Source organism: Phlebotomus papatasi, chromosome 1, assembly GCF_024763615.1.
Source record: "Phlebotomus papatasi isolate M1 chromosome 1, Ppap_2.1, whole genome shotgun sequence".
Classification (NCBI taxonomy): Eukaryota; Metazoa; Arthropoda; class Insecta; order Diptera; family Psychodidae; genus Phlebotomus; species Phlebotomus papatasi.
This window is the reverse complement of record NC_077222.1, coordinates 78,604,676-78,626,727: the sequence shown is the minus strand read 5'-3', so window position 1 is coordinate 78,626,727 and position 22,052 is coordinate 78,604,676. Positions and strand designations below refer to the sequence as shown.

Sequence of the window (22,052 nt, the reverse complement as noted above, 5' to 3'; positions counted from 1 at the left end):
GATACAGTTTTCTCTTAGGAACAATATTTTCCAGAAGCTCTCAAATTAGTGAATGGGAAGCCAAATCTTGGGTATATTTATATCGAAATTCTTAGAAGACTGTTTTAAATTATTGATTTTTGTGATATTTATATTTGTAAATTTTCCAAGAAAAATACCATAAGAATGTTCGCATTCAACGATTTCTAAATCATTTGAAGTGTATAAAGTTTAAAAATGTTTTCAACCAAGGAGACAATATGGCAATTTTAGCAGAAAAACACCTCAAGAATTCTTAACGCTTGCTGACAACAAAATTTTCTATTGTGTTAATTTTCCTAATTCAATTTAGCTTATTTACCGGATATTCGCTTAAGAGGATATAAAATATGTTTTCCGCAAAAGTGAATTACCCCAATTCAATTAAGATGGCTTTTTTTTTTGTTCTTTAGTTGGGTGGAAAGGTGCAAAAAGTGGTCAAATTTGTGAGAGTCCCCGTGGAGCAATTAAATAAAACTGCGTGAAGGGACTTTTTTCATTTTACAGAATGATTCAAAACTTTTGAGTTTTTAACTCTCACATTTCAATTTAATTTTCAAACTCGTGACGACGTGATACAAGTCTGAATCATGGTTGGAAAGTTGTGCTTACAGTTGTGATTTTTTATTGCTCGATATCAGAAGTATCAAGATTTTTTGAGTAGGAGAATTTTATAAAGTAACTTTTACATCATCGTTGTTGTACAATTTTGGAGAATTCTACTACTCGAACTTTTAGTGGCAGCAGTGTATTTATCTGTTTTTTTACTGACCGAACTCTACATGGTGTGCAGTATATATAATCTCTCAATTTTTTTCTTAAATTTTTCCCAAATTTTTACCTCTTTTTACCTCTTCTCGAGGGCCGTTTTTCTCCACATATCTTCGCTTTTCAGATGATTTCTGAGAAATCATTTCATGCTGTTTGTACGCCAGCACCGTCCGCCCGCTCGCTTGCCCGTATGTTGACATCTGCACAGGCCAAGCGGTTAGAGATAGAGAATTCGAATTTTCAGGGAACTTCCACTCATAATTCGACTTTAGGACTATTCACATGCCTCTCATTTTTCCCAAATCCTTCCCCCTCTAAAACCGTGTTTTTTCGATTTCTCGAAAACGCGTCATGTGATTATTTTCATTGGACCGACCTATAGGGGAATTCTGTAACGATATGACAATGTCGTATGACAAATTTTGGTGGTTAACTTGGGAGCAGGAGGACACTAAAGGCCAATGAACATCAAATCGCTATTTCAAGGAGCTCTCGCTTTAGAGATAATTAATATGAATATTATTTTCGAATAGTTTTCTCGAAATTAATGCATAAAAATTTTAAATTTGTCATATGGCAATGTCAGATGGTTACAGAGAATTCCTCTACTGCGGAAGAGTTATCAGCTTTCGATCTTCGGTGACCCACATTAAAACGACACATTATCTTCAGACATTTTTTTCTTTTATTCCGAACCCCTCTAAGTCATCCAAAACCATATTTTTCGGTTTATTTTGAAAACTGCTCCTACGATTTCTTTTATATTTAGGTATGTTTAGGAGATGGTCAAGATGAACATTTCATCCGAGCATCTATGACCTAAAAAAATACTATCTTGAATAGTTGAAGGTTAATGTTTAATCACCCTACAGGGCCTTTTTAAATGAATTTGACTATATTTAGATTTTTTGGAACGATCTTGAGATTTACGATCTGGTTACATGCGTCACTATCGGTAATGTATCGTTAAAGTACCCGTAAATGATTAATCTTTTTCAATTTTTTTCTGTCCGTAAATTTGTAACTCAACTAGAGGTCAAACCGTAAGAGATATGAACTTCAGGTTATGAATTTTTAAGATCAATGTTGAACCACACCAAAGAACTTATATTTCCAACTGATTTGATTAAATTTTTTTTTGTTTTGGAAAGGGCTTGAAATAAGTAACAAAGCAGTAAAATAATTGTAAATGACCTATCTTTTTTGTATTTATTTAATTTCTTGTTTTTTTTTTATTTTCTGTAGGCTTGTAACTCGTGCGCCAGAATATTCTTGAATGATCATTTCTTTACCAGTTTTCGATTTTGAAATGCTTTCATGATTTATGAATCGATTTAATCACTTAGTAAACCAGTATGTACCCGAAAACAGTGTGAAAGGATAATTCACGGACAATGGGGTGATGTCAGACCTAGGCTTAATCATAAAGCTTATCTTCTGTAATTTCTTATCTCAGGATATAATTATTAGAGGGAAATTACATATTAGATTTTGTAAAAATACAATAAAATAGTTTGCTATTTAGGACTTTAGGATCTTCGAACTATAACTGATGTTGTGTAGAATCAGGATCCCATCAAGCCTAATAAAAAGTGAAGATATTTTTCACTTTTCCTTATAAAAATTTTGAAGATATTGCACCGCGACTTAAAGAAATTTCCTCGTAGTTCTTGTATTATTTCGGCGAGCATTATGAAATATGTATTTTTAGATAGCTTTTTTAATGCACGATTTCGAAATATATCAGACTGATAAGTCAACTCTTTTTAGGAGAAAACTTGACAATACTCTTCAGTGCCTCTATGCAAAAACGTATGGAAAAATGAAATCTTGAGAGGCCCCTGGTAGAATTCTAAAAATTAAGATAACTTTTTTTCAGGTGCATCAGTGGCGTTTCTATTTTCAGGGATTAGAACTAATACAAGAAAGACCACTGACGCATCCGGAAGGAGGTCTTCTCCTTGATTTTTAGGATTTTAGTACTTTCAGAAATAAAGCTAAATCTCTTATCCGAATACCGCTGTACGACAAGTTTACTCCTTTTATTTAACTCGTTCTGAACACTTCATCGTTGAGTCCCTTCCAATTTTTTAATGAACGTTCAGCAGGAAATACTTCGAATCGCTCGTCGGCCCGTTGAGATTAAGATCCTAGGTTAGGAACCCTATTCACACTGAGAATGCAACTTTCTATCGCACTAGATGTCGTCTTTTTATCATGACCTTTATGGCTGTTGTATTCAGTGTGATTCCTTCGTAATACTATTCAACAAATTAATAATTTTTTTTGGCACACGGAACTCACATGGTACGTTTGGTAGATTCCTTAAAGAAAATTGTGACGGATAGGAGCAAAACCAAGAACAGATTCCTGATCAGGAGACTCGATTTTACCAAACCGATGAGATTCGTGTGCGAAAAATCGTGTTGCATAGTCTATAATTGTTCCTACTGTATTATTATTCGAATCAGGAACTCACCGTTGATGGAAAGAATGCCCTGTCGTCCTAGGCCCCATGGTAGATGACTTCTAAAAGGAAAGGAAATCTTGCACTAGAAGTTGGTGTGCTCCCGCGGACACTCGCACCGTCGAAGTTTGTAATGGAACCTATGCCTTGTCACTCTTGCTGATATAAGCTTTAGTCCTTTTTTTTTGAAATTCAGAAGATAATAAAAAGTTCCATTGACAACAGTAAAAATGCAAAAAGCCAACCAATTAATAAGAATTCAATGAAACATCTTAAAACTTGACTAAGATCTACTCTGTTTTGGCAAATCCCTTATGAAAAATGAAGAGTAAAAATTCCAACATGACAATGGTAGTCGTAAACACCAATTAATGGCTTTAGAGTCAAATCACTTTCAACTCTGCGAGCCGTTAAATCAAAATGCCACAAATCCCTCCAACTTGGGCGTATATCTCATGCTCTCCCCTCAATACAATAATTCAAATTGGCGATTTACAAAATTTAGCACATTGTTTTTATGAAGTCATAAATATGCTGAGGATGGCAAAAGCCACCAATGTAGATGGAGAGAAATTGTGCAGAGGAAAGCATTATTGCTTGCGATTAAGTTATTCGTTGTATTTGGATGGGTGAAAGTCTCGTTACATCGCGTGCCATGTATTATATATTTTTTGGCCAGGAAGTGCTGGAGCGCAACAGTTGTCTGAATTCTTCGTTTGAGAATGGCAAAAATGCAAATATTATAACTGAATTATAGCATTTAATTGTAGACAGTAAATCACGTTGCTGGGGAATTGATGATAATTCGGACACTGAGTATAGCCGGTGTAGCCCAGCCTTGTCGATTTTGGCACCCGAGGCGAATGGTTCTTTGGCGTGTGGCTCCACTACCACAGTAATCACACATCACCGAAATTGGGGAGATAGTACAGATCGGAAAGTTTCACTCATCGCATATTCGACGCATCAGCTTTTGAGGGGGGTGGGTGGTTGGGCTGTGGGGTAATTTTGGGAGGGGTGGACACATACACACGGAGGGGTTGGATTCTGGGAATTTTGAGGGGATGAAGCGCGCATTTGGGATGTGCGCACATCCTGCGAATCTCTACTAGACTGCTGGACGCCTCAGCTGTGTCAGTCTCCGTCAAGCTTTTGCCACAGAAGCATCGTGCCACAGAGCTTTGTCTCTTCAATAATACATTCTCGACGTCTAAGAACGTCTTTGAATGGTTTAACCCTTTTTGCAAGCGTAAAAATATCTCAAATATATTTCGTTGGTATAAATGTGAATGTGATTTTGTCCGTTACCTTGGATTCAAATTTCAGGACAATTTTTTTTTCTGTGAATCAGAAGAGTTTGGTGCTCGATTTCACGGTGTGTGAACTTTTGAAAAGCTCCACGAGACATCCACCCGGAGATTACATTAGTGAAAAGTTTGAGAGACACGCGGCTTTTTCCCCCCACAACATCACTGTGTGTCGTCAAGTGATGAAATTTATTACCAAGTGAAAATTAATTACCCAAAATTATTTGATTAAAATGTCTTCAAGTGTAATATATTATTTTAAGCAATTAATGCAAATATCATGAGTGACAATTCCTTCTCCCATTTACATGCACACACACCGAGGAATTTTACCAGGGTTTGGGGTAGATAATTTGAAAATCTTTTTCTCTATGAGGCATCTTGGGTGGACGAGAAAAACTTACTAGAGGAAGTTCACAGATGCTTTCCTTGGGAACAGAAAAGAAAGTATACACAGTTTACTCCCTCCATGGGCACTGATACCATTTCACGAATTCACCAAAAGTTCTCACTTCAGCTTCCACCGCTTAGAATCAGAAGAATTATTTGTGGCAGAGGTTGAAGGTGAATTCCAGGAAGAGGAAAAATACGATCATACCACACTATACACCTCGTCAGTTGGGGAAAAGTTTAAAAAGCACTTGAAACTTTTCAGTAGATTGGGTCAACTTGAGATATTTGAGAGAGCTTACAGCATTTTCCCCCCGCTAAAGCATTTTCTCGCTCATCTTCATCCCTCCACAGATCACAATAACTTTGGCATTAAATATGCTTGAAAATTTTACAACTTTACAATTTGCCTATTTTCGCCCCTTCCACCCCCAAACAGAGCACCTTTGCCAGTCACCAGGAGTCATTTGCACCAGAAATTAATATTTACTGCTTATCGTGGCCATTTATCAAAGAATTACCACCAAGACGAACACTCACCAGGATGTGGGTGTTTATTGTTAAAATTCTAAGAGTATTCACTTCCGTTTCAAGGTGGTTGGACGCTATACAAAAGTTCTTTGCAAAATTAAATAATTTAATATCGTTAATAAAAACTAATAAAATATTGCGCATTAGGGAAAGTACTCTCTCTTCGAACGTTCATGCCTTCGAATAATGTGAATTTCTTTTGTTTTTCGTAAGAGATTTACATAAAATATCATGGAATTATTAACAATTGATGATAAGCCAACTAATGAAAATATGTAAATCTCTTAGGAAAAATAAAAGAAAATTCACATTATTCGAAGGCATGAACGTTCGAAGGGAGAGTACTTTCCCCTAGTATATTAAATTGGTCAGTAAAATTAAAAAAATATCAAAACAGTTCATAATTTCTTTATTTTCTCGTGCCAAGAATATTTCACTACTGTTGATCATTTGGAATTTATGATTTCTGCCTTATTTACATACCGGCCAAATTTCATTTTTATTTTATCATCTTTGCCAAAATACTGCCTAATCTGCTGCAGCCATTAAAATGGATATCATAAATAAAAAAAAATTCTGTAGAATATTTTTGGCATATCAGGCATAATTTTTAAAAACGATTTTTGATCGATTTTGCATTATATCTAGACCATAATGGAATAAATTATTAGTGAAAATGGAGTATTTTATTGGCCATTTCCGATTTTTTTTACTGGCATATTAATTTTTTTTTTAGGTTTGATTGTCTCATAAAATCACACGTATAACAAAGTGCTAATTTACTAGTAATAAATGTTGTAGATTTAAATAAATAATCTCCTGTATTGTGATAATTGTTGTATTCAAAAATGTCCAACACTCTAGTGCAACTTAAATAACTTTATAAACATTTCACATACACGTAACTAAAGTATCCTACAACTAGTTATAGTTTATTGATTAAAAGTTGCTTCAATTCATTGATTTCCCAAAATTGGATAAAAGTTTACCATTTAAGTATTATTCAAAGTTGAAATTATATCCCGTAGTTTTTATGTATTTGGCTAAAGTTTTTATGATTCCATGTTATAGGTAATCAGAAAATGCAATCATACTGAAAGTTTTGTAGGACTATTTTATAACATGTGTTCAATGAGGATAATATACAAACGGAAAGTGAATAATTTTTTGGCAATTAAAAATTTTTATCGCTTTGACGATGATAAGCTTCCAGCGATATAATTAATTTTCCTGCTATTTGGAATTAAAAAAAAAATAGATGTATTGCCGTAATACGTATTTACAAGATAGTTATAAAATTTATAATTTACGTATTTTCTCTTTATGCAAAAATATACACAACATTTTATTAAACTCTTTTAAATAAATATCTTAAAGGCTTTACTCATTAGGAGCAATTTTCTTTAAAAATTTCGTTGTATGATGGGATTTTGACATTTTCCCATAAAAAAAAACGATTTTTGAAGAAGATTGCTTCCAATGCGGAGAGGCCTTTTCAATATTTTGACAAAAAGTTTTGTCAAATAACAAGTAAAGTTTGTCAAAAGGATCTTCTTCCATACAAAATACGGTAGAGTTTTGTTAAATTGGGGGCCGAGTGGATCTTTTTAAAAAGTTGCCAAAAAATGTATTTCCACATAAAATTTTAGAAAAGGTTTTGTCAAATCGGTAAACAACATCCTTTTGACAAAATTGAAATGAAGAAAATCTTTTTATCCGTTTAACAACACAGTAAAAAATGTTCAGCTACTGTACCATGATTTTTATTGTAAATTTTACATAAGCATGTAATCGTGTGTACTGATACACATTAGTGTAATTTGTACACATTTTGTCTGAAAACTGTGTAATCTTACATGAAATATGTAAGAAAATGTACACAACGGTGTAATCATTCGCAGTTGATTACACAGTTTACCTTTACATAAAATTTAAGTTACACTTTTTCGGATTACGCGTTTTTTGTATTCAAAAATAATCGTGGTAAAAAAGCAAACCAACGATTATCCTTGTAATCTCTTTTTTTTTTTTACTGTAAAAGCTTTATTTCAGAGTATCTATAGGAATCAATGGTTTTTATGAGAAAAAATAAGTTTGTGTTTAGCTTTTAATTCGTAATATGTTCCTCATTTGGAAACGCATAATAATGACCCTTCCTTTGACCTTTAGCAGTCACATATTGATGTAATTTTTTATAGGTTGAGGAGACTGGGGCAAATAGTTATAAAATAGATACTTTACTATTTTCACTGGCTACCATAAAGCACAAGAGTAGAGTATTGTGATCAAACATTTTTAACCCTTTAAGGACGATTGGAACACCGGAGTTCCATTAAGAAAATAATTTTTCCTGGCTATCTAAAGTTATTGTTTTCTTATGTTTATACGTAATTGCAAAGAAGAAGGTTGAAGGAATCTAGGATATTTTTTGCAAGTCTACAGCTATTTGCTAAATAGTAAATTATTAAGTTAAAAAATGGCGAGTTTTTAAATTTTCATATTGAAAATTTATTTTAAATATTTTTTATATTTCCAATTTTTTTTAAGCAAAACCATTTTGGAAAAAGAAACTGCAATACTCAAACATAATATTTTTCATTAGAGCGAAAATTTTCAGTCATTGGTATTGTCAAAAATATCTTAAATTTTTGGGCATTTTTTGTACCTATCGTTCGCATATCTTGTAAACTTATTGTTAATAATTTAGGGAAAGTCCATTTAACACTAAATGCGTTACATTTTTGGAAAAATCGTTCAAAATATTGTTCTGTAGGAGTCTTCTATATCAGTATGACAATGCCATATGACAAATTTAAAATTTTTAAGGGCGAAATTTGGAAGAACTAATCAAAAATTCGTTTATTTTAGTTACTAAAAGCTTCATAGACCTTTTAACGTGACCATTCGATGATCAGTGGGATTTTATGTTGTCCTGCTCACGAATTTACAACGAAAATTTGTCATATGATATTATCATACTGTTACAGAATTCCCCTCTTGGAAATGGCGTACCCTCCAGATGTTTATATTTAAGGGACCTGATTAATATATCCCGATATGTTTGTAATTCAGACTCAAGTTTTCTTCTAAATATACCAATGGTTTTGAATTATTCCTCATAATGTTTGTTAAAGAGCAAAAGTCAAAATTTTCTTAAGAATATTTCAAATTGAATCAAAATGCTTATAATGAAAAGAATAATAATAATATATTTTTATTCACAAAAATAGGTCTTCTCTTTAACAATTATGAATTAAATAATAGTCATTTCTTATGCTTTTTATGCTACTCTGAAAGGTAATCCTCTAGGATAAGTGTTCCAAAGTGCCAAATTTCGGCATAGTTGCATGCAAGCGCCAAAGTCTCAAGTTTTAAATGTAATATTTTTAATACAAATTGAATTTTATATTTCTTCTTCTTAAGGAGTATTGCTTGGAACCTTTTAGACAGTTTATCGTCTTAATTTTATCTAAAATCATTCTTAATATATTTTAAAATGAACAAAAATGTAGACATAACTTTGGTGACCTATTTCGGACACTTCCTTTTTCGAAGTTTTATGTTCTTCGGGAATTATTCCAATGTCTGTTTCACATCATCTCGTTTGTCGAAGAGTATGCAAGAGTATTATATATAATCTCTAGAGAGTATGCAAAAACTAAAAATTCATGGAAATTCGAGAAACAGAAAAAGTGGCCGGAATTGCAAGTTGGCCGGAATTTGGTTCACGTACCCTAGCTTTTTTTGTTAAGAGGATATTGTTCCAACAAACTTTTCAAAAACAGCGCGTGGCAAAACTTTCAATCCAAGTAAAAAGAACACTTTTTAATTTCATCTTTTTTCCAATGGCTAAACTTTTTTACTGCTGTCTTGAAAGAAAATAAATAATAATGCGGATGTATCGTCTAAGTACCTTGCCTTCTATCCTATATTTATGTTCAACCTCCATCAGTTTTTTCTTACACCGCAAAGTATCACCATTGGCGATGTGCAGAAATTGCTGTTGGGAAGATAATGGGGCGAAGAATGCCAAAAATACATGAGATTGCTGTTAGAGGTTCTGAGGAAAAAAAAGTTGAACTCTCCAAGATACAAACATTGTCCCCATACCTTTTCGCCAATGCTATTTACATAAGTTCACATAACCATAATGTTAATATATGCAGAGGATATACTGAGCGCCATTTGGTAGTCGTTAATTCTGCAAAAACTTTTTGTCATCAAATTCTTGCATGGGGAGGAAATTGCATGCAGATTAATCCAAAAGGGAAGTTGAGAATGAGAAAAGTGTCGTACAAATGCCCCAAATGTTTGAAATCTAGTGGGGAAAAATAATTTTCTGTTCTACTTGTCTCCAACCAGAGATTATCCCAAAACCAACCCCTATACCTTAAAAAAAAACTCTTTTCATGCTACAACAATTCGCCATATTATTTAATTGTTTTAAACTGCTTCACAATGACTTTTGCCTGCAGGAGGGTTTTTCCTCTAGAAAAAAAAAATCCTGGAAAAAGTCAGTAATGAAAAAGTTTTCCCGCACTTTTGCCGCCCTTTCAGCCAAATTAAATGTGCGATAATGCATACACATTTTAATAACTTTATGGGATACATAAATTTGGCGAGAAGGCAGGAATTGAAATTGCCGAGAATTTGTGTAATATCCCTCGCTTTCAATGCTTTTGTTTTAGTTACAGAATGTTTGAGCAGAATACACTGAGAACAATTAGGAAAATTGTCAGTTAATCCCAAGCGGTTGCAGATTTCTCTGAGCGGATAAATTAGAAATGGGACATGTGGATTGAATTGCACAAATGAAATGCCATGTTTGAGATTTTGCATGATCAAAAGATCAAATATGAAAAGATACGTCCGAATTCTTCTCCAGGCAAAATCAAACAAAAAGAGGAAGAGATTTTATAATGGAAATAATAGGGAACGTCTTTGTTCTAAATCCATTTCCCAAACGTTTATAAACTATCTGAGAGCTAAATTAAAATTTATGCACGGTTGAAGCTGCCCATTGGCTTCTTAAGCAGATTTTGAATTTTTAATAATCCCAATCCCTGCCTCAAAGTGTGACAAGAACTCTATTTATCATGTGAATTTGTGAAAATTATGAGCAGGAACTAAAATTTAGGTTAATAATGCAAAGTTTATGAATAATTTTAATGCCGACGTAGATTTAGAGATATATTACTGAAGGAAACATTTTACTAGTGGTTTTATACTTTAAAATTCTTGTCATCCTCTTACCGTATCCTTATTAAATTTGAAAAAAGACAAGTAAGATAATTCTATCAAATTTCGACATAGTTGCGTGTAATTGCCAAAGCCTTAAGCTTGAAGTGTAAATTTTTTAATACAAATTGATCTTTTTGTTGCTCCTTATTAAGGGGTGTTGCGTAGAACCTTGTAGATAGTTTATCATCTTTATTTTCTCTAAAATCATTCTTAGTACGTTTGAAAATGAATTAAAGTATAGACATCGCATTGGGCAATATTTCGGACATCTTGATTCTCATAGTTCCTTGCTCTTCCGGAATTCTTCCAAAGTCTTTTTATATCATCTCGTTCGTCAAAATGCCATTTTTGTGCTTTTTTCCATTAGAAATTCATGGAAATTTTAAGAACAAGTGACGTGGCCGAAATTGCATGCTGGCCGAAATTTGATACACTTTGTAAATCAGAAATACAGAAGAAATAAAACGAATATTGAAGAATAATGAATTATGAAATTCATAATAATTTACATTATTTCATTTGAATTATCTTATTTAGTATAAACAAACTACTTTCAAGATTCCTTAAAATATTTCTCAAATATCACATATGTGAAATTCTTTTTCAACTCTTTATACCAAACGGCTGTTACAGTCTGGCCTTTGTCTCATGATTCAGTGGAAATTTCGCATAACTTAAATAAGTTCTGAATATGTTTTTAAAACTTTTTGTACCTCTGAAGGAGTTTTCCAACGTTTCGCTCTAGATTGCATAAATCAAGGTGAATATATGACAAATATAATACCAAACAATACAATTTTCAACTGAGTTCAAAATGTGTTTAGATAGAAAAATTAAATTAGAATCAAAAATTATGAAAATTTTATAAAATCTAAATTAACAATCCCATCTTTCTCAAATGTCTTGTTCCATTCTTTTTCACTGTTCTTCTTCTTGGGAACAGCAAAACAAAGTCAATATATTTAAATTGAGTCCAGGAAAAAATATTAGGCTAAATTGTTCTTAAATGTTTGCAAATTTGCACTGGGGACTTTCAAAATGTTCGTAAATCGTATAACCCATAAAAAAGTTTGTAAAAGTTTGTATTTTTCACAATCATTGATCGTAATACGATCACTTGGCGAGATTATTTTTGTTTTTTACGAACATTTTTCCGTAAACGCACAGCAAAATATTCATAAAATTCCGTAATTTGTTCGTAAAGTTATCCCAGACAAAGAAACGAAAAATTCTAGACATGTGACCATGTTACGAGCAATGTTTGTAAAACAGTAAAAAAAATGCGAACCTTTTAGTAGGTTATGATTTACGAGCTTTTAAGTGTCCTCAATCTTTTCAAAGAGTTACAAACAATTTGTCTTCGGTTGTCCGAAGGCATATTTCGGACAACCAATATTTGCCCAAATGAAATGACATTCGAAGATCGGGTTCGGAAAGCGAAAAAACGTTACTTTTACTTTTCGTTTCATCCGCTAAGTATATTCGCTTGACAACTTCTTAGTGTGGTAAAATAAGTGAAGCATGTATCGACCATGAAGGTTGGATCGTCACCTCAAAACAAAATGATTTGTTTTTGAAAATTACTCGTTGCTTTTTTTACTAATTATTTTTGCAAAATGTGCTGCAGTACGAATGGAACACATGTTGCAAGACATGATTTGTAAAAAAGTGAATGGTCGATACATGCTTCACTTACCTACTTTATTTTAAAAAATTTTACAGCCCTGAAAATTTGAAATTCTGTATAAATTTTTCGAACATCAGAAACATTTGCTGGAAACCGAAAGCTAGGGGGAAGTGGCGCATCATTGAATTTTGGGGAGCTTTGTAATTGAAGTTTTTCTCCTATTTTTAAATAAAATTGAACCTTATCATGATATTAATTAGCTCTAAAAACATATCGATATAGGAAAAAAATGATAATTTCAAGGCTGTTCCAAATTCAAAGGTGCCCCACTTCCCCCTATCTATTAGCTGAGTCACATTTAGAAGATATTAAATTTTGGTTATAAGCACATCATAATAATTATTCTCTACCGTTGGATCTTTCTGGTTTTTTGTAAAATAGGCAACAGCCTTTAAATTGAAATTTGCAATTCAAATTATTATTATTATTATTATTATTTTGAAATAAGGCAATATTTTTATCTCTAACAGGTAATTCATGTTAAAATTTGCGGAAGTTTTTTCTTCTGGGAAAAATGTATATATAATATCCTACATTCCTAAGAAAAAATCGATTAAATTTGTATAACGCTCCAGTTGTTCAGAAATTATTCTCTTTTTTTCTTAATGCGTTATTGTTCATTCTGAATCACTTTAAAAGAAAATAAAAATGTTTTATTAATGTAACAGAAAATTGAGAAATTCAATAAAGCATACTATTACTTTTCATACATCCAAAACAATAATTATCTCTATACAAAATTACTAAATCCACCCTTATCACTATTGTTACTTTTCTCTCTATTGTTTTCAATTTCAAATTGAAAAAAAAAAACATTGAATGTGTCTACCGTATGATTTTTTGCTGACAGAAATATGCAATATTTGAAAACAATATTGATTACTAATGAATAAAATTTTTACTGATAAAAAGTGAAGCAAATGAAATTCCTGGAAATGACATAGTAGAGTAGAATTTCCAAAGCAATATTATATAACTGACATTTTTTTTGTAAATAAAAAATGTGAATTTTAATAAAAATATATTTTTGTGGGTTGTATTTCTTGCGATGTTACGACAAAAATCTTCTTCACAATGCAATGTCTTATTTTAAGCATTTTGAGGTAGAGGCAAATACCTATGCTTTGTACGATCTAAGCTTCGCAATGACTAAAGTTTTCTTAGGTTTCCGAATAAATGTGACTACAATATATTTTAAAAACTGGACATTTTCCCCTAGTTTTTAAAATATGAATGCGATGAGTCACATTGATTGAGAGGCATAGGAAAAATTCAGTCATTATGAAGCTTGGGACCGTACGAAGCATACTGTAGATAAGGGTGGCTTTGCTCTCCGTAGGTGATATTGTACCTGGTTGTTCCTAAGCTTTTCTTCAATTCAAGCACTTAAAGATGGTCTTTGCCGATCGGATATGGTAGTTAGATTGGGTGATGTTATACTGTTGGTACATCCATCCGCTGGTCCTAGGATTTGTAGGTTAAACGGTTTGAGATAGCAACTTGGAGCTTTTAGGGGACGCCCCGTGCTCTAAGACGAATTAAGAATGATTAAAGTTGCCTAGTTAGCCTTTTTACTACTCGTCTCCAAAAACTTAGTAGGAAGTAACTTATCGTTTGAAAATTGTTTTGAAGAAATTTTTTAAGGAACCGTAAGATCGGCTGACTTTGACACTTTCCTGTTCGTAAGCTTTTCTTTTATTGTAATGTTTAATAATAGTTTTTCACCGATCAGACATGGTAAATCGGATCGTTAAAGACCATCCTTAAGCTATAGAAGTAAAGAAAAGCTTAAGAGCAGGAGGGTGTCAAAGTCACCCACACGGAAAAAGTCACTTGCATTTACGGAACGAGGTATTTTGCAAGCTTAAGTACGAATTAAAAATATTTTGATTAGTAAAACGATGCCAAACCAAGAATTGTCGTTGTAAGAATTTTAATTAAAATTTTCAAAGAGTTTACAATCAACAATATGAGTGGAATCTTGAAAATTTAAATTTTTTGTAGATACTGAAAAAGGTCCTTCATGACAATTTTGTAATATCAATCATTATTGAAATCATTCTGAAAATGAGATACTTGATAATTTTATTTTAATATTTCAGTACACAGAAAAAAAATATTTTGCAAAAATGCTCGTAAATGTTTGTGAATTCCTATGGGGTCTTACAAAATGTTCGTAAAATTTTGTAATTTGTTCGTAAATTTGTATTTGCCTGATGAACATTTCACGAATATTTACGAACAAATGACAACATTTTACGAAATTTTTTGTGTGTTTACGAACATTTACGAACAAATGTTTTTGAAAGTACAAAAAATGCTCGTCAAGTGATCATGTTACGAACAATAATCGTGAAAAAAGTACAAACTTTTACGAACTTGTTTCTGGGTTATATGATATACGAGCATTTTGTAAGTTCCCCATAGGAATTCACAAACATTTACGAACATTTTTACAAAATATTTTTTTTTTTATATGAGTAAAATTGTTTGAGCTCGAAGAAAAAGAATTAAACATAATAAACAGTTTGAAAAAAAAACTAGAAAAATATTTCGAAAAATCATATGTTTATTATGTGCTTAACAATTTTGTGATGTTTTTATATCTGTTTTAGAGATAAATTATGTTTTTTAGTGCATAACGGCCATAAGCGATGACTCCACCCGAAACCTTACATTTCATTAAAACTAATAGAAACTTCAAGACAAAATTCCACAAACTTATTCAAACTTTTATGTGTAGACTTAATTAAACCATGAACAAGAGTTATTAAAAAATTTTCCATAAAATTTTACAATCAAATTGCATCTTCAGACTGGTCAAAGTTTTGAATGCATTGCATTTTCAACTATTCAAAGAATACTATGAGACCAAAGTACTTACATTATTAATATTTAATTAGATGTGATAAATGTTTAATGGTCAAGGATTTTATCAAAAAATTCACGATTCAGAGTTGAAAATCTATTCTATCAAATGTGATAATACAAAACTTGATAGCAAGTGGGATAGTGTTGCATTTTAGTTTATCTCACTTGATAAATGATTTCTGTAAATCCTTAAACATGTATAAATTGTCTTCAATACAAATTGCTTCAAGTTTCAAATTAGGTTATCCAGATAAAGTGATTTATTTCATTAATCTTTAACTTATAGATAAGATTTTGTAATTTATTTCTTAGGCTAAAGTTATTGAATTAATTGTTAGATGATATGATTTCGAGTATCTGATTCACTATATATTGCGGGTATGAGAAATATTTTGATATAAATACAAAAATAATTCTAATTGCAAATTCTACGTAGCTTTTGTATCCGAGAATATTTTTCTGAGTGTATACACCAAATAAGTAGAGCGGATTGTGTTTTCTTCATTTTCTTCCGGTGAAAATTGTGTGTGAGCGTTGTCTTCTCCGGAAATTAAATGTGCGGAAATGAATTTTATCTTGGGCTTAGACTAAAGAATCATTTGGGCGTAAAGTGAAAACTCACAAGTAGTAAATTGTGCGAAGATACCCAGATTTATTGGTGTCGCTATCGTGTGTGATAAATTCGGCATCAAATGGCGCAAGTAAGCTATCAAACTGTATCGTCCAATTCGACACTTGTAGATGGAAAGGGGGGCATGGGAGGTTAACACGGTGATGGAGAGAAAGCATTTAAGTTTTGGGGATTTCCTAGCCTTGAGGCCAAACGCCATCAATTGTCCAAGTCAGATGGAGTTTGCGAGATCACACCAGTGTCGTCTCTGTTCACCCCTGTGCCAAACCTCATGTCCGATTTGATGATCAAACTCAGAGAAGCGTTTGTTCGACAATTGGCTGCCTCATCCCCGCTAGGTCAGAAATTAGGGGATCTCCTGGATTGTCGTTTTCCTCTTTTCCTCACTCATCTTCGCTACGGTCTTGGAGAATGGGGGAACAATATAGTGTCACAATACGACATTCAACAGGGATAAACTATGGGATTTTATTTTTATTTCCACAATTCGTTTTACACATACAATCATGCAATACCCTCACAATCGCCACCAGCAGAGAAATATCTCCTTCAGCACCCATTTCACCGATGAACCACCTAGAACTCTTTCAGAATCACACCTATTGTTATGTTACGGTCTGGGCAGCTACTAGAGATCGATCTCAAAATTACAGGACATAATAGTGATGAAAATTACTTGTAAAAATCTTCTAAAATCTTGTCCCCCTCACTCATAGTAAAGTAACGAGATATTTAGTAGGGTGGCTTTAAAGAATATTTTTTGGGAAGTGCTAGTAAGACTGCTATAGACCAGTAAGACTTAGTATGACCATTGACCATATGATCGGACGCTGTTTAGAGGTAGTTGAACGACCCTCTATGTATTGTAGAATCAGAAAATTGCTATTCATCGAGGATGGTTGAGCTACCACTAAACAGCGTCCGATGATATGGCCTTTCTTACTTAGTTAGGGATCGGATCTCGCTCAAAATTCCAGAAGTCAAAATCCCGAAAGCCAGAATCCTGAAGACCAAGATCCCGAAAGCCAAAATCACGAATTTGCTAAAATCTCGAAAGCCAAAATTCCAAATTCTTAAAAATGGCATAGCTACTTACGCGATTGCACCCGAGTTTGCTGGAGACAATGGAAAATTTTGTGTGTCTTGGAAAATTATTCTATACATTATCCTTCATATAATTTCATCCCTTTCAGGGTTTCGGGATTTTGACTGCCTTCGATTTAACTATCTATTTTTCACCTTCAACTTTTGATAAATTCCAATAAAAAAGCAGATTTTGAGAAAAAAAAATCTTACAAGAATCTTATAAGTAATAGCCTCGGTGGATTACGGTCTAACCCAATATTTCGTTGAAAATAATAAAGTTTTGGAAAAATCCATTTGACGGGTAGCCAAGTATCTTGTCCCTTGTAAATCAATTTATTTTACAAGATTTTTACAAGACTGTTTAGATGATTTTTTTAGTGTATGTTTTGGACTTCTGTAGTTCCAAAACTAGCTGTCCACCAAAACCAGATATGGTTGACCGGTCGGCTGAGACACTCTTTAAGTCCGCTTCGAACATAAATTGTATTTCGAGATTTTTTCGATTTAGGGCAGAATCACATTGACCGTAAAATGCTCACCGTCACCGTCAAAGCCCTCACCGTATTTCGTTGATTTACGCATTTTCATTGTAATTTTTACGCAAATTCTCAATTACCGTGTTACATTATCTCATACTCGGTGGCACTAGGTGAAAATAATATAAGAAAACTGAAGAAATAAAGCGAAAATGCGATAAACGGTGAGCAAAAAAACTGTAGCAAAAAAATCCTACAGTTTTTTTTGCTCACCGTTTATCGCATTTTCGCTTTATTTATCCAATTTTCTTATACTATTTTCACCTAGTTCCACCGAGTATGAGATAAGGCAATATCGTAATGGAAAATTTGCGTGAGAATTGCAATGAAAATGCGTAAATCAACGAAATACGGTGAGGGCTTTGACGGTGACGGTGAGCATTTTACTGTCAATGTGAATCTGCCCTTATTGGGAAAACAATTTTTAGGCTAGTATTGGGAAGTGGGACACCTTAGAAACTGGGGTACCTGCACAAACAGATTGAGAAGCCAAATTACATTATGACATGGCTCAATTACATTTAAAAATATGTGAAATATCCCAATTTCAAAGGTGCCCCACCTCCCCCTATTGCTTTCAATACTTCATTTCTATTCCGGAAGCTAAAAATTTAAGACTGACTTATAATTGCATATGCCTAGAGGGAAGTGGGGTACCTTTGAAATAAGATTTTTAAATAGAACTAAACTTCATCATGATATAATTTAGTTCCACAAACCAATTTTAAATCTAAATTACATTATGATAAAGCTAATTTCCAATTAAAAATAGAAGAAAAAAGTCTTTGTTCAAATGTACACCATTTCCCCCTACTTTCTAAACACGCCAAGTAGAAACGTTTTTTATGTTTTAATATTTTGAATTTAGTTACTTTTTTTAATTTTCATTCAACTTTTCATGATGGCAAATTTTTCAAGCACTTTTTGTATTGTTGTTTTATCATTTTTTAAATAAATATAGATTTATTTAATTTTCATTATGCTGAAAGAACAGATTAATTGGATTGGCTTGACACGGAGTCAAGCAACCAAATATAAAATTCAATGCATCAGCAAAATTACTGATTCCGATTATGAAAACAATTTGCTTTATAAAATATATAAATTTATTGCAATCATACTCAAAGCATCTCCAAAAAATTTCCGTTGTTGTGTTGAACAGAAGTACTATCAACACTCAATAGATAATTACACAACCCTTGTTCTCTTTCGATTTTCCCTTGATATTCGAATAGATATTTAACATATATTGTTCCTGAACTATTTTCATAAACCATTGCAAAAAAAGATCTTGATTGAGTAGCATTTTTAAATCTGAAATCTTACTTACAATCAAGTATACTCCCTAAATATAAATCCAGATCCAGAAACCTTTTTCTTTAGTATTTGTGTGTATAAAATAAATTCAGCTTCGAATGCATGCTAAAGAAGTTTAATTGAGTCTGTATTTAGGGGAGTAGTTCAGCAATTAGAGTCTTTACTGAGATAGCGAAAAAGTCTCAATTAAATCTTGATGGGGGCAAGAAATCCGGGAAGAAGAAATTGAGATGTTGTCTGTCTCTACTCTATTCCGGTGAAAATTAGGGATTCGGGAGTTATTAGATTTCAAGTTGATTTCTGAATCAAATTCAAATCCGAATAACTATTAGTATTATGCCCTAGACAGCCTTACGACTTAAGTCGGGAGACGGCTTTGCGTAATTATAATCAGAATATTGCTTTGACTAAATTTCTAACAATTTTCTGCTAACTGAGCCGTTTCTCAGCTTAAACCAAGAGACGGATTAGTGAGAAACTGATGGAAATATTATCATATCATTATTTTGATTATAATTTTTGATTATAATTAGGCTTAAGTCGTAAGTGTGTCTAGGGCATTAGATTGATTAGATTATTACGTAATCATCACACTTACAATTTGATATTGTTCGAAAACATAAATTGTCATTGAAGGAATCACAGTTTCCATAAGCTGATGCAATCTTATCACAAGCTCTTCCTCTTTATTCTTTCTCACTTTCCCGAGAATTTTCGCACGGATGCTGGAAAAGCAAAAAAAAGAAAAGTAAAGGATATTTGTTCTCCTTATCCTCCACAGTCGATTCTCGCCCATCTTCACAGTTTTTTCCTAGGTCCTCATGGCGAAGCAATACATCCTTCTCCCGGAGACCAATTGTATATCGTGGAGTATTTGCTATGTGCTTATTTCGTATTCAGTTATTTTGTCGGAAGGGATATATGAATCGGATTATTGCATGGGAATGTACAACAACAGAAGAAAATTCACTCTTGTATTACTTTTGTTATTTGCCAAGCAAAATTCTTACTTCCATTTGGCATACATTCCACCCCAACAAATGCATTATTCATTGCATTTCGTGCAATTATAACTCACAGAGAAATCCCATGTGAGTAAGAAAAACATTGCACAGTCATATTTCGTGGAAAAATTCAACTTCCAAATGCATGATATGTTGGAGAAAAATTATGAACTAAAAATTTCTATACTTTCATGGGAAATCTTGAAGTTCTGGTAATGAACAAGCTCTCTGACAGGTAGCACACTGGCAAGTTCGTTTGCTCGAAATCAAATCAAAAATTGCGGAAGTACAGAAAAAGGTTTGTTTTGGATCCAACAGCTGCGAGATGGATTTTATTAAATTTCCCGTGAAGAAGGAGGAAAAAAAAGACTCCAACGCTAATTCCTAATGTGCTATTTCATGGAAACATTGGGAAAAAAGGGCAAGGAAAACAGAAGAAGAATCAGGTCGAATTGAGAAGGTTAATATTATGGGTGTTCTGAGCAATTCGAACAGTTTTCGTATGAGGAAGTTTAGGGCTTATTACGGCATTTTGTAAGGATCTATCTGGAACTAAAAGATTTACGTATTCCTGGTTTGAAAATCCTTTATTCATCCTTACGGAAAAAAGTTACTGAGGCTTGCTTCTTTTTTATGTGAAAGTTTATTATAAGGAAACCGGATGTCAAATTTTCAGAGTTCAGCAATTTAAATTTAAACTAGTCGAATTGTATATTGAAGAAGTCAAGAGTAAATTTAGTTGTGTTTTGTAAAACTCAAAGTTATTGAATTAGGTTTTTGGATTGGTCAAGTATGGTTTCAGGACTCAAGACTTGATAAAATTGAATAAAGTTTCTTAAGTAAATTCTATAGCCTGAATACAATTATAAATTTAAAAATTAATTGAATTTGTATGTGGACTTAAAGGCAAAATACATAGATTATTTAGCTAATAATATTTCGAAGCTATGAAAACATTAAAATACGTCTTGGTTCTCGAACTATATCAGTTTTAGTTTTCTGGAAAATTATATTTTTTCTATTGCTCAACAATACTCTATTAATTTTTTATAACGTTTCGTGTATGACAATTGTAGATTATTAACAACACGCTTTGAGGAGTACTTTTTCTCTTAATTGCAACTGAAAACGTCGAATAATGGATGTCGAAAATTCTACAATTTGAAATTTTCCAAGATAAAATAGTCGGAGACTTCAAATCTTTATCTAAAACCTTAAGCAAATCTAAACCCATAAACCCTTTCACTGGCCGGGATTTGACAATAATAAGGGCAGAAACACATTGACAACAAAATACTCACCGTAGCATCACCGTATTTCGTTAATTTTCGCATTTTCACTGCAATTCTTACGCAAATTTTCCATTACCGTATTACCTTATTTCATACTCGGTGGCACTAGGTGAAAACAATATAAGAATATTGAAGAAATAAAACGAAAATTCGATAAACGGTGAGCAAAAAAACTGTAACAGAAATTAATCGTAAAGTTTTTTTTGCTCACCGTTTATAGCATTTTCGTTTTATTTCTTCATATTTCTTATATTATTTTCACCTAGTTCCACCGAGTATGAGATAAGGTAGTATGGTAATCGAGAATTTGCGTAAGAATTGCAATGAAAAAGCGAAAATTAACGAAATACAGTGAGCATTTTACTGTCAATGTGATTCTGCCCTAAAAATAAAATCGATAAATAAAAGCAAGGAAAGTCGAACTTCAAACCTTGGAAAGTCCACCAGAAACGAATTCAATGTTTTTTTTTAATCCCTATGGAACATTGTAACCTTCACCACCAGTAAAATTTAAGTAATTTTCCTCAAAATACTAATGAATGGTAATTTTTACTCTAATGAAAAATATTATGTATATTAGTTATTGTGGTTTCTAGTTCTAAAAGATTTTTGTTTAAAAAAAAATGGAAATATAATAAAAATCTATTGTATCAGCAGTGCGAGTATTCGAAAATTCTTAAATTTTATATGATCTTAAACAGTAACACCAAATAACTAGAGATTTGCAAATAATATTTCAGATTCCTACAATTATGTACAAACGTAAAAATAATTTTAGATAGAAAAAAAAAATTTTCCGCATATGTCACCGCGGTAACCCTAACGTCCCTAAAGGATTAAAAGTGAGGGCTTTAAGGAATTCAAGCAAAGATTAAGAAAATTTTAAAAATATTAAAATTTTGA

At 32.5% G+C, this 22,052-nt stretch overlaps 1 protein-coding gene across 4 annotated transcripts in view; it reads left to right on the top strand.

Moving 5' to 3' along the window:
* The first annotated feature begins 4,392 nt into the window (after positions 1–4,392).
* LOC129797867 (lachesin-like) overlaps positions 4,393–22,052 on the top strand; it is a 122,137-nt gene continuing 104,477 nt past the window's right edge. For 2 of the 4 annotated variants that reach the window (XM_055853040.1, XM_055860208.1), the window contains exon 1: positions 4,410–4,808. The gene's annotated coding sequence lies outside the window, so the exon portion shown is untranslated. Of the gene's footprint in view, positions 4,809–22,052 lie in introns of all 4 variants that reach the window. The other 2 variants (XM_055844769.1, XM_055859393.1) reach the window with 2 other exon arrangements.